This window comes from Coregonus clupeaformis, unplaced genomic scaffold (assembly GCF_020615455.1).
Source record: "Coregonus clupeaformis isolate EN_2021a unplaced genomic scaffold, ASM2061545v1 scaf2075, whole genome shotgun sequence".
Taxonomy (NCBI): Eukaryota; Metazoa; Chordata; class Actinopteri; order Salmoniformes; family Salmonidae; genus Coregonus; species Coregonus clupeaformis.
Window position 1 is genome coordinate 66,552 of NW_025535529.1, and position 13,088 is coordinate 79,639.

A 13,088-nucleotide genomic window follows, 5' to 3' on the forward strand; every position below is an offset into this window, starting at 1 on the left:
ATCCTCCACCGGAAACTTGCGCTGGTTCTGGACCTCCGTCAGACCGGTAGAAAGGTTCCGAACTGCCAACGCGATCTCCTGTAGCTCCGTGCTAGGTGATGGCCCAACATCTTCTCCTGATGGGTAATGGCATGGCGAACAGAGTCCAGGTCCGCTGGGTTCATTACTGGCCGGATCGTTCTGTCACGGTTTACTAAGCCAGAACCCAGAAGCAGACCAGGACAAGGTAAATTGGAACAAAGGTGAGTGTTTATTTAATAGATCCACGAGTGAGGCTGAATAATCCAGGGAACAGAGCGGGTGGCGTGGATGGGTTGTTGAGGGTGCAGTGGTAGGTCCAGTAATGGCTCGGCAGCCGCCGACCATCAGGCAGAGGTTGGGTGAAGGTTCCGGGTGAGTGACTGCAGATAGAACAAAACGGAGGTAAGTATACAGCAAGTCAAAAAGGTGCAAAACAACAAAACTAACGCTAGAAGTTCCAAGGCTGATACACGGACAAACATACTGTTCATGGCTAACGATCCGGCAGGGAATGGATGTCAGGTCAGAGCTTATGAAGGTGATGATCAGGGCCAGGTGTGCAGATTGCTGATGGAATGCAGGTGTGGAAATCAGGAGAGCTCCCGCCTAGCAACGTAGCCCGGCAACCAGGCAGGGAGCGTTCCAGAACCCTCGGGAAACTGGAGATCCCGAGCAGAAAAACTAATACACAGACAGGAACCGACTCAGACTGCCGGAATCGTTACATGTTCTCTCATTTGTGTCTGGAAGTAGCTAGCAAGCTAGCCAGTTAGCTTGACTGCTGTTGTTAGGACAGGACGCTCGGATCATACCTTAAAGAGATGGGTGGGGCTAAAGCTTGAGAGGGTGTGAACGATGCTGAATGGGTGTAGACAAAGAAGAGGTCTCCATAAGGTGTACAAAACATTCAAAGGCAATTTTCTCATAAGTTAGGTTACAAGTTTACCAATTTTCAACGCAGAATTAATTTCTAATTTTTCCTCAACTGTAGTGTATGATACACAATTTTCTAGCTCTGAGTCTCTACTTTTATCCAATGTAAAAAACACAATTTCAAATTTTGCTATAAAATATATTTTTTATCAACTTTCATTTTGAGCTACTACAATGAGTTTCAACCGTATTTGTTTTTCAGATTTGCTAACACCTGTCAATGTTGGTAGGGGAAGGGGTGTGTTGGGGATATCTATTCCTTTCCCAACTGGTAGTCCTAGTGTGTGTGGTGATGTCAATGGTAGTGAAATTGCAGGAGAAGTTCCTTTAGTCAGTGGGGACAATGCAGCTTCTCATTGTCATCATGCAGTCAACTCACCTAGGCCCCAGGTTGTTAGCACCTCCACTCCTAACCCCAATGACGATGCAGTGCTAATAGGCCAGATGAGTATCATAGTCCAACAGATAGGACAGCAGCTTGCTGATTGCATTATCATGCACTTCAGTTCTAGTAGCCCAACAGGAGCTACAGCCACTAGCCAAAGTGAACCAAGACACAGACCTGACCCTCCAGTTAGCCAAGTTCTAGACTTCTCCCAAGTCCAAGTAATTGCCCAAAGAAAAGTCAAAGAACCACCTTCCTTTAGAGGGGAGAGATAAGACACAATTACATTTGATGAATGGGAAGAGGCCATGATAAACTTTATTAAAAAGGGACACATGAAAATAGAGGAACAGGCCTGAGAGATTCTCATCCATCTCAAGGGAAGAGCAGAAGATGTAGTCTCAATCGGAATCAGGAATAGTGACATTCTAGCTAACCCAGATGCCATCTATAGTCTCCTCAGGAAGCATTTCAGCTGCAGTCAATACCAGTCGAGGCTCTTCAGAGGAAGAAGGGGAGGGCCATCCTCCTCAGTGAATTTCATGAAAATTAAAATGGTAAAACATTAAAAAAGTGATCCTTTTTAGATAAAACTATACTCAATATAATCACATCACCAAATAACTGATTAAAACACAGTATTTTGCAAAGGTCTACAGTAGCCTCAACAGCACTATGTAGGGTAGCACCATGGTGTAGCCGGAGGACAGCTAGCTTCCGTCCTCCACTGGGTACATTAACAAAACCTAGGAGGCTCATAGTTCTCACCCCCTTCCGTAGAGTTACACAGTTATTATGACAAATTCCGAAGGATGTTCTCCAGCCTATCAAAGCTCCTGCAGCATGAACTAACGTGTTGTTCATCCAATCAAAGGATCAGATAATTAATCTAGTACTAAAAGCATAAACTACAGCTAGCGAGCACTGCGGTATATAAAATGTGGTGAGTAGTTGACTCAAAGAGAGAGAAAGAGAATAGTTGAAAAGTTTTGAACAAAATAATTTCTTCCAAAATGAAGGAGAAACGAGAGAAATAGCGAGAGAGAGATTCCATCATTTCTTTTTCACTTTCACTTACTTAGCTAGGAAATGCAGCTTGCTAGTTTAGCATACTGAAACACCCTGCTCAAACAGAGGGATGCTATGTCAGCTAGGTGGCTATGACTTTCCAACACAACACTGGAACTCTTCCAAGTCAAGATAAGCTTTTGGTATTACTAATTTATTGCCACTGGGGTCCGCCGGTGTAACTGCTTACTGACTGTACACTAATGCTACTGCATGATTGTAGCGTGTTTACTAATGCGTTAGCTCTATTAGCTATGCTGACTATGACGTTACTTATGGGGACAACAATGTAGACTGGGTTTAGCGGTTTGGCTTGGAAAGGTTTCTTCGCCTGGTCACATACAGCTGATGTGTTGTGCATTGAAGTCCACATGCGAAGGGAAGAGAAGGAATACAACGTGTCTGATATGAAAGTGAACTCTGTTTACGTGTTTCAGGGGTGTATTCATTCCGCCGATTCTGTTGAAAATGGTTTCATAAACGGAAGCAAACGGAACAAAACAGGGATAAACATACATGAATTTGTCCAATAGAAACTCTAGTTTGCAACTGTTGGACTACTAATGATTACACCCTATATCAGCTAGATGCAGGCAAGAGTGTGTAAGGCGGTATTGAATGTCACTCTCTGTCACCTCAAATTTGTCTCTCGACATGTGCATAGACGTGTTGGTAGAAGTGAGGTAGAACGGTTGTACTGTAAGTCTCTCCGCGTTAAAGTCTCTGCCCACTAGAAACGCTGCCTCTGGGTGTGCGGTTTATTGTTTGTTTATCACCCCATACAGTTTGTTGAGTGCCAAAGTTGTGTTGGCTTGGTAGATAAAAAGGTCTGCAGCTTACCATAAGCTATTGCATATTAGGTGAGCAAAATCTTGAGATTTACTTCACACTGGAAGCAGCGCACCAGTTGTTAATGGAGAGGCACACTCCTCCCCCTTTGGACTTTCCCGAGGCTGCCTACATCCGATCGTGCCATTGCATGGAGATACCACTGAGTTCCATGTTCATAGATTGAGTCAGCCAAGTTTCTGCAAGGCATATAATATTGCAGCTTTTCAAGTCTTTCTGAAAGGAGTCTCTCGAACGAAGCTCATCCATTTTATTCCTGATTGACTGGATATTTGCCAATGAAACGGAGGGGGAGTGCCAGTCGATTTCTCTCTTCATCTCAGTCTTAAGAAGACGCCAGCCCGACTAACATGTCTACGCCTGCAGCGTTTCTTTATAGCCCATGAAACAAAATAATAGTGTCCGGTGTGAACAAGAGAAAAGCTGGGTAAGAGTTAATGTCGGATTTGTAGTCGAAATCGAGGTTAGTAACTGTCGATCTGACTTCCACAAGTGCTTAGCGGTCATATGTGACAATAGTATGTACTTTCTGTAAGATGTCAGCCTTCTCAGTCTGCGCCATCTCTCTTTCTCTAACTCACTCTTGTAAAGTTCCTTCAGTAGTGATAGTTTAATTAGCATGATGTGAGTGATCCCATATTGCCAAAGTATTAAATAAGAGCAAAATTAATTCATTGACAATTGATTAACATAGACATAAATATCATACCCACCAAAAAATGCTAAACTCCCCTGTTATTGTTAATGGTGAGACATTAGCATGTTTCAGGGGTATGATTGTTGTGTCTCTTTAACTTTCTTGCTCTTTATTATTCATGATTCATTCATGATTGTGTTCAGAAACAAGTTATATTTTTATTTACTATAAAATGGACTCCAAAATGACACAATACATTATTTACATATATTTCTATTGGACACAACATAGTCCAAAACACAACCAAAACGAACTGCAAATGCAGCCAACAAGATTGTAGTCACAAGCAATGTTCCCTCTGAGCGAGCGCGTGTTTGAGCGCGCAGTAGCCAGAGACTGCCTCATGCAGATCTCAGAAGAAATATCAGCCCTCAGAGAGAAGCACAAGATTGAACTACACTCAACAAGTTTTTCATGTTAGTTAACACTTCCAACATTTTTTTTTTACTGTGGCAATTGTGATCGAATCAACGCAATATTAGCCACTTTCAATGCAACATACTGAAACAAAACAAACTACTCAAGAGATTTTGTTGTAGGCAGAATGCATGGGAGTAGGATTCTATTGCACATGACTCAGCCCGTACTCTACACAGAGGTGGGTATAACCAATCAGAGCTGCAGTAGGCCTGTATGCAAATAGACCATTGCCACATATGGATCTGTGCCATTTACTTTGAACTGGACTGTGTTTACAGCTCTGGTCGTGAGTAGATGTGCTTGTTTTGAGTTCAAAGCAAGAGCTGCATGTAGCCACGTGTGCACATTTTGTTCATATCCTTTGCTAGTTATTGTGTTATTAGCCCAGTTATAGGTAATTTCTAGTCAACAATGGGGGAGTGGTTGCTTCCTACAAGAGCACAACATGTGTGCATTTCTAGACATCTTTGAAAAGAGAGTCAGGTAAAGAGCTTTTTTTGTCTTAGTGTTATGTTTTCAGACAGGCTTGAATAAACTAACAAGCCAATAAGCAGAGTGTAGCATAATTTGTCTGATTCTCTGTAGTAATGGTATGGGAATAATAATGCATTTTATTTTGTAAAGTGGTATCTTCCATCAAACAACACAACAAAATGTTCAGTCACCTCCTTGTCTGAAGGACAAGTGGATAAACAGGTTAACCTCTTAAGGATCGGACCCTTTTTTTCAATTTCCTCCTAAAATGACACACCCACATCTAACTGCCTGTAGCTCAAGACCTGAAGCAAGGATACGCATATTCTTGATACCATTTAAAAGGAAATACTTTGAAGTTTGTGGAAATGTGAAATTAATGTAGGAGAATTTAACACATTAGATCTGGTAAAAGATAATACAAACAAAAAAACATGCATTTTCTATTCTTTTTTTGTTCCATCATTTTTGAAATGCAAGAGAAAGACCACAATATAATATTGCAGTTTAGGCGCAATTTAGTTTTGCCCATTTTGGCCACACAGCAGTGTGTTTGCAAAGTTTCAGATTGATCCAGTGAAGCAGTGCAATACTGGACTATTTTGTATCAAGTCTGCCCAAATGTGCCGAATTGGTCAATTGATGCATTTTCAAGTACATAACTATAGAGAACATACAAAAATGATATGGTAATACAAAATGTAAGTTTACACGCTCCCAGGAATGTCATACATGATGGATCACTAGTGTCACGCCCTGGCTCTGGGACTCTGTTATGTTGAGCCAGGGTGTGTGGTTTCTATGTGTTTTGTGTGCTAGGGTTATTATCTAGTTCTTTTGTTTCTATGTTGGCCAGTGTGGTTCTCAATCAGAGGCAACGTGTATCAGCTGTTGCTTGTTGGCTCTGATTGGGAACCATACTTAGGCAGCCTGTTTTCCACAGTGTGTTGTGGGATCTTGTTCCGTATGGTTTGTATTGTAACCAAGGACTTCACGTTTCGTATCGTTTGTTGTTTTGTTCGTGTGATCATTCAAATTAAAAGTATGTTCGCATTCCACGCTGCGCCTTGGTACTCTGTGTATGACGATCGTGACAACTAGCTTATACATTAACTTTCACACATCTAGATGGCCTGGCGGGGTGGGTGTGGAGCCAGAGACAGCAGGGGTTCAAACTGTAGAACCCAGTTCCTACAATTGAATATAAAAATTGATTTTATCAAACAAAACTATGCTACATTTTATCTCGGAGACCCTTAGGATGACAAAACAGAGCAAGATTACTGAATGTAAGTACATTATTTACCTTCAGAGGTGAATTGATCAAACAGTTGCCGTGATACATTTGTTGTGCACTCTCCTCAAACAATAACATGGTATTCTTTCACTGTAATAGCTACTGTAAATTGGACAGTGCAGTTAGATTAACAGGAATTTAAGCTTTCTGCCCATATGATGGATGTCTATGTCCTGGAAAATGTGCTTATATTTACAACAGTCATGCTAATCACATTAGCGCACGTTAATTCAACCGTCCCGTATACGGGACACCGATCTCATAGAGGTTAATGTCAAGCCCTGCATGTTTTTTTCAAAAGTCTCATGGAATGTAGGCCTACATTGAACACCACACATTGGCTGCTTCTGTAGGCTGAATGATTGAACAGCTATTTCCATGTTAAATGTTATGGGATGCATTTTCTCCATTGTTTTTGACAGTAGGCCTACATTATGATCAAATAGCCATAGTAGCCTACTTGGCCACTGTTAAAACAGTAAGTTAAAGCGGGCACAGCCTCAGTGTTCACAGTTAACACTCGTTGGAAGTTGCACAGAATTTTCAAAACGTTCAAGTTTGCGCTCAGCCGACCTGAAATTTGCTCAGTGCTAAAATAGATTAGAGGGGAATATTGGTCACAAGCTTGATGTTGTCATTGCGTGCTAGGAATATGGGACCAAATACTAAACTTTTGACACTAAACGTTTGACTACTCACTATAATTGGATTTGTCCAATTAATTATGATACATTCAAATGGGGGGACTAGATACATAAAATGCTTTCATTTCTAAAACAGATATGAATGAAAAAACCCTCAAATAAAAGGTGACATTCTGTACTGTCGCCTCACATGAAACACTTGATCTCAGATCCAAAATGCTGGAGTATAGAGACAAATTAAAAGTCTTAGCTTCACTGTCCAAATAAATTAGGGGAATGTATGAAAACATCTTCTCCAGGACAAACCTCCACGCTACTCCCCTGCTGAAGACAAGAAGAGCGCCTGTATCTCAGCTCCCACCCCTCCTTCTCACGGCCTGTACTGGACACTATTATTTGTTTATTTATTATTTGTCTGTACAGGTTTTTAATGTGACGACTTAAATATGAGAGGGTAGCAGTCGATCATATGACCAGGTCTCTGTTGAAAAATAAATGTTATTGCAAAGAGACTAGCCTGAATGAACCTTAAAAAACAGTTTTTAAATACATAAGAGTTGGTGAAGTTTGACTTATGGTACAAATCTGAAATGTCACCCTTGTATATAGGGAATATGGTGTAATATGAAACTTGAACTTTGTGTTGATAGGGACCATAATGTCTAGGTAGTATAGGAGCGAATCCCTGATCCTAGTCCAACTAACTATACTGAACAAAAATATGAACGCAACACGTAAAGTGTTGGTCCCATTTTTCATGAGCTGAAACAAGAAGATCCCAGAAATGTTCCATACGCACAAAAATATTATTTATCTTAAAATTAGTGCACAAATGTGTTCACATCCCTGTTAGTGAGCATTTCTCCTTTGCCAAGATAATACATCCACCTGACAGGTGTGGCATATCAAGAAGCTGATTAAACAGCATGATCAATACAGAGGTGCACCTTGTGCTGGGGACAATAAAATACCACTCTAAAATGTGCAGTTTTGTCACACAACACAACGCCACAGATTAGATTAGGGCCTAATTTATGTATTTAAATTGACTGATTTCCTTATATGAACTGTAACTCAGTAAAATATTTTAAATGTTTGCATGTTGCGTTTACAATATGTTTTTGTTCAGTGTACATGGAAAGATTATCTTGGGTATATGCTACTACTGCTACTGCCTGTGTGTGTGTGTGTGTGTGTGTATAGAGCAGTTGGCCTATTATGTCATGTCCTGAATGTCACGCTTCTGAACATTCTAGAACACACTCACTCACCCACCACATCACATCAAGGAATAAAAAAAATAATAATCCTTGACCAACACTTTACATGTTGCGTTTATATTTTTGTTCAGTGTACATACGGGTCTAAGGAGATAAACTATGTAGTGTTTGACATGAATTTGAGGGCCTGTTGCATTTTCGCAACCTGGGGTCTCACCAGGTTAAGGATTTTGTTTCTAAAATGCTGACTTGGCTAAATTATCTCACTATGGGAAAAATGGGTGTTGCAGACTACAGTCGGAGAAGGAAAGGTCTCACATACACAGGATAGTTCCGTAATACGCCTAAATGACTTACTTTCCTACATACATCCTAGTACTTTCCCAAACTAACTGATCTTAGAAGTCTGGATAGTTGAAGGGAATATGGAGGCAACTCCACGGAGCATAATGGAAGGCCATATTGCTTTCACCCATCCAGGCATCAGTGTCCTAGTATCCAACTGGAACAGGGGCTGGGATTCAATCGAAATAACTAGCTTGCTTCCCTCTATATATGTAATTACTCCCCTAGACCAAGGTTAGTGACACAAGTATAGACAATATGGGTCTTGCTCTACCTAGCCCATAGAGAATGATAGAGATATCATCTTTATATACACTGAGTATACAAAACATGAAGAACTCTTTCCATGACATAGACTGACCAGGTGAATCCAGGTGAAAGCTATGATCCCTTATTGATGTCACTTGTTAAATCCACTTCAATCAGTGTAGATGAAGGGGAGGAGACAGGTTAAAGAAGGAGTGTTAAGCCTTGAGACAATTGAGACATGGATTGTGTATGTGTATGTGTGCCATTCAGAGAGTGAATGGGCAAGACAAAACATTTAAGTGCCTATGAACGGGGTATGTTATTAGGTGGCAGGCACACTGGTTTGTGTCAAGAACTGTAACACTGCTGGGGTTTCCCGTGTGTATCAAGAATTGTCCACCACCCAAAGGACACCCAGCCAACTTGACACAACTGTGGAAAGCATTGGAGTTAACATGGGCCAGTATCCCTGTAGAGTCCATGCCCCGACAAATGTAGGCTTTTCTGAGGGCAAAAGGGGGATGGGGTGGGACTTCCTATAGGTTAAGGAATGATCACAGAATTCCATCCAGGTCACCACGGGGGATCAGCCAATGAATTATACTCATGAGAAAAAATGCCATAACTGCAGGTGGCAGTAAATCGCCAACCTTGGCTTTATACCTGTTCAAACACACTCTAGGTGGCAGTGTGCAACCTTTCAGTTTGTTTGCCAACTCATAGAAGCAGTAGAAGAAGAAAATGACAATGGACTACTTCAAAATGGAGATGGCCTCAATGGCGCTGCCTGTGCTCTTGCAGACACCATAATGGGACAGATACAATGATGCGATGTCTATCGAAGTCTATGGTTATGGAGACTAATCCCATATGAGATTGTTAGGTCACGGTCATTCCCTTTCGTGTTGTCATCGTGGCAAGCAGAGGGTGATGCTGACGCCCCTATCCAACAGGCAGGGAACAGCTCCTGAGTGAAGGCACAGTGGAAGGCATGCAGCCGCGTGGGAGTGGTGGGAGTGGCCAGCCATCGTTTCCCGGCACCCATTGTGCCAGGCGCTCAACTGGCACTCATCCAGCTGGAGGCTCCAGGGAAGATCGTTCATTCCCACCATACACTGTTTCCCCTTTTCCTTCCTGGGGATGCCCTCGTAGGTCACCTGGGGGAGAGATGTAGGGGTCAAAGATTATGGTGGGAAGAGGCACCCGTAGGTTCTCCCTGGAGAGGAGCAGGTGACCGTTGACCGTGCGAGGGTCAAAGGTCAGGGTAGGAGGAGGAGGGGGAAGGGAGCAGGGGAGAAGACAATTAGGTGTACAGCTTATTAGTCTAAATTAGCTCTAAAACAACGCATAGGTGATAGATCATTCAGGTTACTAATTATATAGCCCAGAATAGTTGTTATTATTTACAGTTACTGTGTTAATATCTATGAGAGTTTTATGTTAAAGTAAGGAACAACCACATACATTCACTGAGGCCCTGCTTTCTGGCTAGGTGTCATGGAGCATCAAGACTGTGGACCACAGCCAGGATTGTGTGCTTATCCTGTGGAGAACCTAGTGAAGGGGATGGGGAAGAGGAGAGAGATTGGGCGAGAAATACAGAGACATATATTTTAACAGATTGGAGATGACTATACATAAAAATAAAATCCTTCACACAGTGAGGTTAGGTGAGGTTAGGTTACCTTGCTTGTCCTGCCCCACAGCTGTAGACACAGCCTTCTCCAGGTCCTCAGACACTAGCTTGGAGCTCCGTTACAGGATGTCTGTCACCCCGCTGAGCCTGTCCTGCAGGTTAGGGGTCACATCCACTTGAATGTCCTTCATATGACGAATCTCCACCAGCCGAGTCTCCTACAGAGCAAATGAGGAAAATATGATATATGGTTAGTAACAATACAATATGAAAATTTGATCCCAAAGCTACTAACAGCTAACATATATATTTATGTATGTGATCTATGTAAATAAAGGAATATAACACAGGTGTAAAACTGTGAAGGACCATATGGTGGAGGCCTACCCATTTCCCAGGATCATAATAAAAAGTGGATTTGGGTACAGTGTTTATTTCCCCCGAAAATCTTTGAAGATTATACCTAAAATAATTAGGCCTACTTCTTTCTACTGCTGATCTGAGACCAGAAGGGTAAAACATAGCAGATATAAATGCAATATATAGAGTAGAAAAGATTGCCTGCCCTCCAAAGAAACATCTGTTCTACATGGTCTATTTCTATCTGAATGTTTCAACTCAATCAAGCATGTTAATTGATCGTTAAGTCATGTTTGTCTGGTAAACGGTCATTAGTGGCCTATATAAGCCTCATACAGGCCACGGGATGACATTACTTGTTGATAATAAAGACTATTCTCATAATCATGGGAGGTGTGAGAGAATTTCTGCTCTTTGTGCTGACTGTGGGGGTCTTCAAAGGTTGGTTCACTAATGTTTGATTTGGATTGAAGGGTTTTGTTTGGGAAACATGTTGAACTTTGTAAGTTGGAGATTCAAATTTGACTGTCTGTTTCTTCCACGTTGGTCATCTTTTTTGTTCACTGCTATTAAATATATGTAGCTATTTTGTGTCAACTCTTTCTCCTCAGTTTCTTGTTCCCCTGTTGGCAAGTCCCAGAAACAAGATCAAGTCTCTCTGCAGAGGAGACTTGGAGGTAAGCGTTTCTTCCCCTATGTTATCCCATCCCTTCTAGCAATGTTCTTTGCTGCTGTGTTTTAAACTAATTCAACACCGTAGAGTAACCCAGTCTAAATAACAAATGTTTAGAATCTTTTTTTAAACCAGAAGTTATCAAACCCTTTGCTGTTGATTTTGATAATTTGCTTGTGTACCTGAACCTACGTTTTTCAGAGCTGTCATCAAATGACGTCTCCATTGCACATGCTCCGATCCATAGGGTCTGATGCTAAAGAAGCCAGAAAATGTTAGGCCTGCAACATTCGTTTAGAACTACGCGGGTTCAGTGGGGTGCAATGTTGCTGAACATTCAAATGGCAATTTGGCCTAGACCGTGTAGAACACCCAACTGTTCCTCTTCTCTTTTTCTCTAGAGTATTTGGAGACAAATGAAGTAGCATCCCAAGACTCTCCAAACTATGGTAGCTCTCTGGCAAACGATGACCTGGCCTCTGCTGAGAAGATGAGACGCTGGTCTGATGACTATGGAAACTCTCCTACTGCCACAACCGCTTCAGAAGCCACAACTGGCACGTCCGACGACGCCGCTTCAGAAGCCACAACTGGCACGTCCGACGACGCCGCTTCAGAAGCCACAACTGGCACGTCCGACGACGCCACAACTGGCTACTGAAGCCACGAGAACTACTGATTGTGGTTAATTTATACTCTAGCACAAGTGGGGACGAGTCTGTAGACCAAGCGCCTTCTGTTACTGACCATGCCATTGAGGAACAGTTCACCTCTGCATCTGAGACCCCGTTGACCACAAACATGGATATCTGAAGTGGGACGTACATGGGTACTCTAGTCCAGGTTGTGTGAACTGCGTTTGTGTGTTTTGCCTCAATTAAACAGTAACTTTAATACTTGTGTCCTTAGTTTTGTTTTGGAGGTTCAATGACCTGACTTTAGTAACTGGGGTGATGGCAAAACAGTTTTATTGCATTATAAACATGCTTTGGCATCAGCAATATATTACTACTTCGACCAATTTGTGGTTAAGGTGTTTAAATTACCATTGGACTTTCTTAAGCTACATTTGCTTATGCTAGTAGCATCAAATGATGTAATGGGTTCTAGGTCAATTTAACCTGATGTAGTGTAGAGTTGTAGAACTGAGCGCTTGGGGTTGGTGCATATCACGTCTGTAAATGAGGATGTTGCTAGAATTGGGGTTAATGGTGTCAGTGCTGAATGTTGTCAAATTGCATTTAAATTACTCTGCTGAGTGTCTACTAGTCTTGAGTCTACGGACAATTGGTTTCCTACTCGTGAATTCTTACATGTAACACCAGCTCTCATATCATTAGCCAATCGTTTTGGGGGTTGGTCTGCATATGCCAGTAAAAATCCAAACTTTTAGGTTAAAGGCAATGTTAACCTGTCTTAGCTGGCAGGCTGCGATCTGGTCCTAGCTCTCCCAGAGTTGCTTGTAGCGCCTAGGGTTTGTGCGTCGTAGCCTACCGTTTTTAGTCGCCATGAATTCAAAGTGCATGTACACGCAACCTTGAAATACAGTAACAAAATTACTCCAACTTTTGAGCTACGGGTAGGCCTACCTGCTTTAATACAAAAGGTCTGTGGCAAAGCTTTACTCATTTATGCCAACGAGGCCGACTGCAAATCCGACCTGAATTGAGCCTGTTTTGAAGCAACACGTTAAAACGGGTATGGCCTATGCAAATGATTTTGTTTGCTACATGGAATCAGTCAGTGTCAATTACTTAGTTTCTGACCAAGTGTTTTTCCTGTTGAAAAATAATGCGAGAACTGTATTTTGTATTGAA

At 41.9% G+C, this 13,088-nt stretch overlaps 1 pseudogene; it reads left to right on the plus strand.

The window, feature by feature from the left end:
• Positions 1–12,282, plus strand: part of LOC121587183 — a 65,653-nt pseudogene extending 53,371 nt beyond the window's left edge.
• Positions 12,283–13,088: the final 806 nt, after the last annotated feature.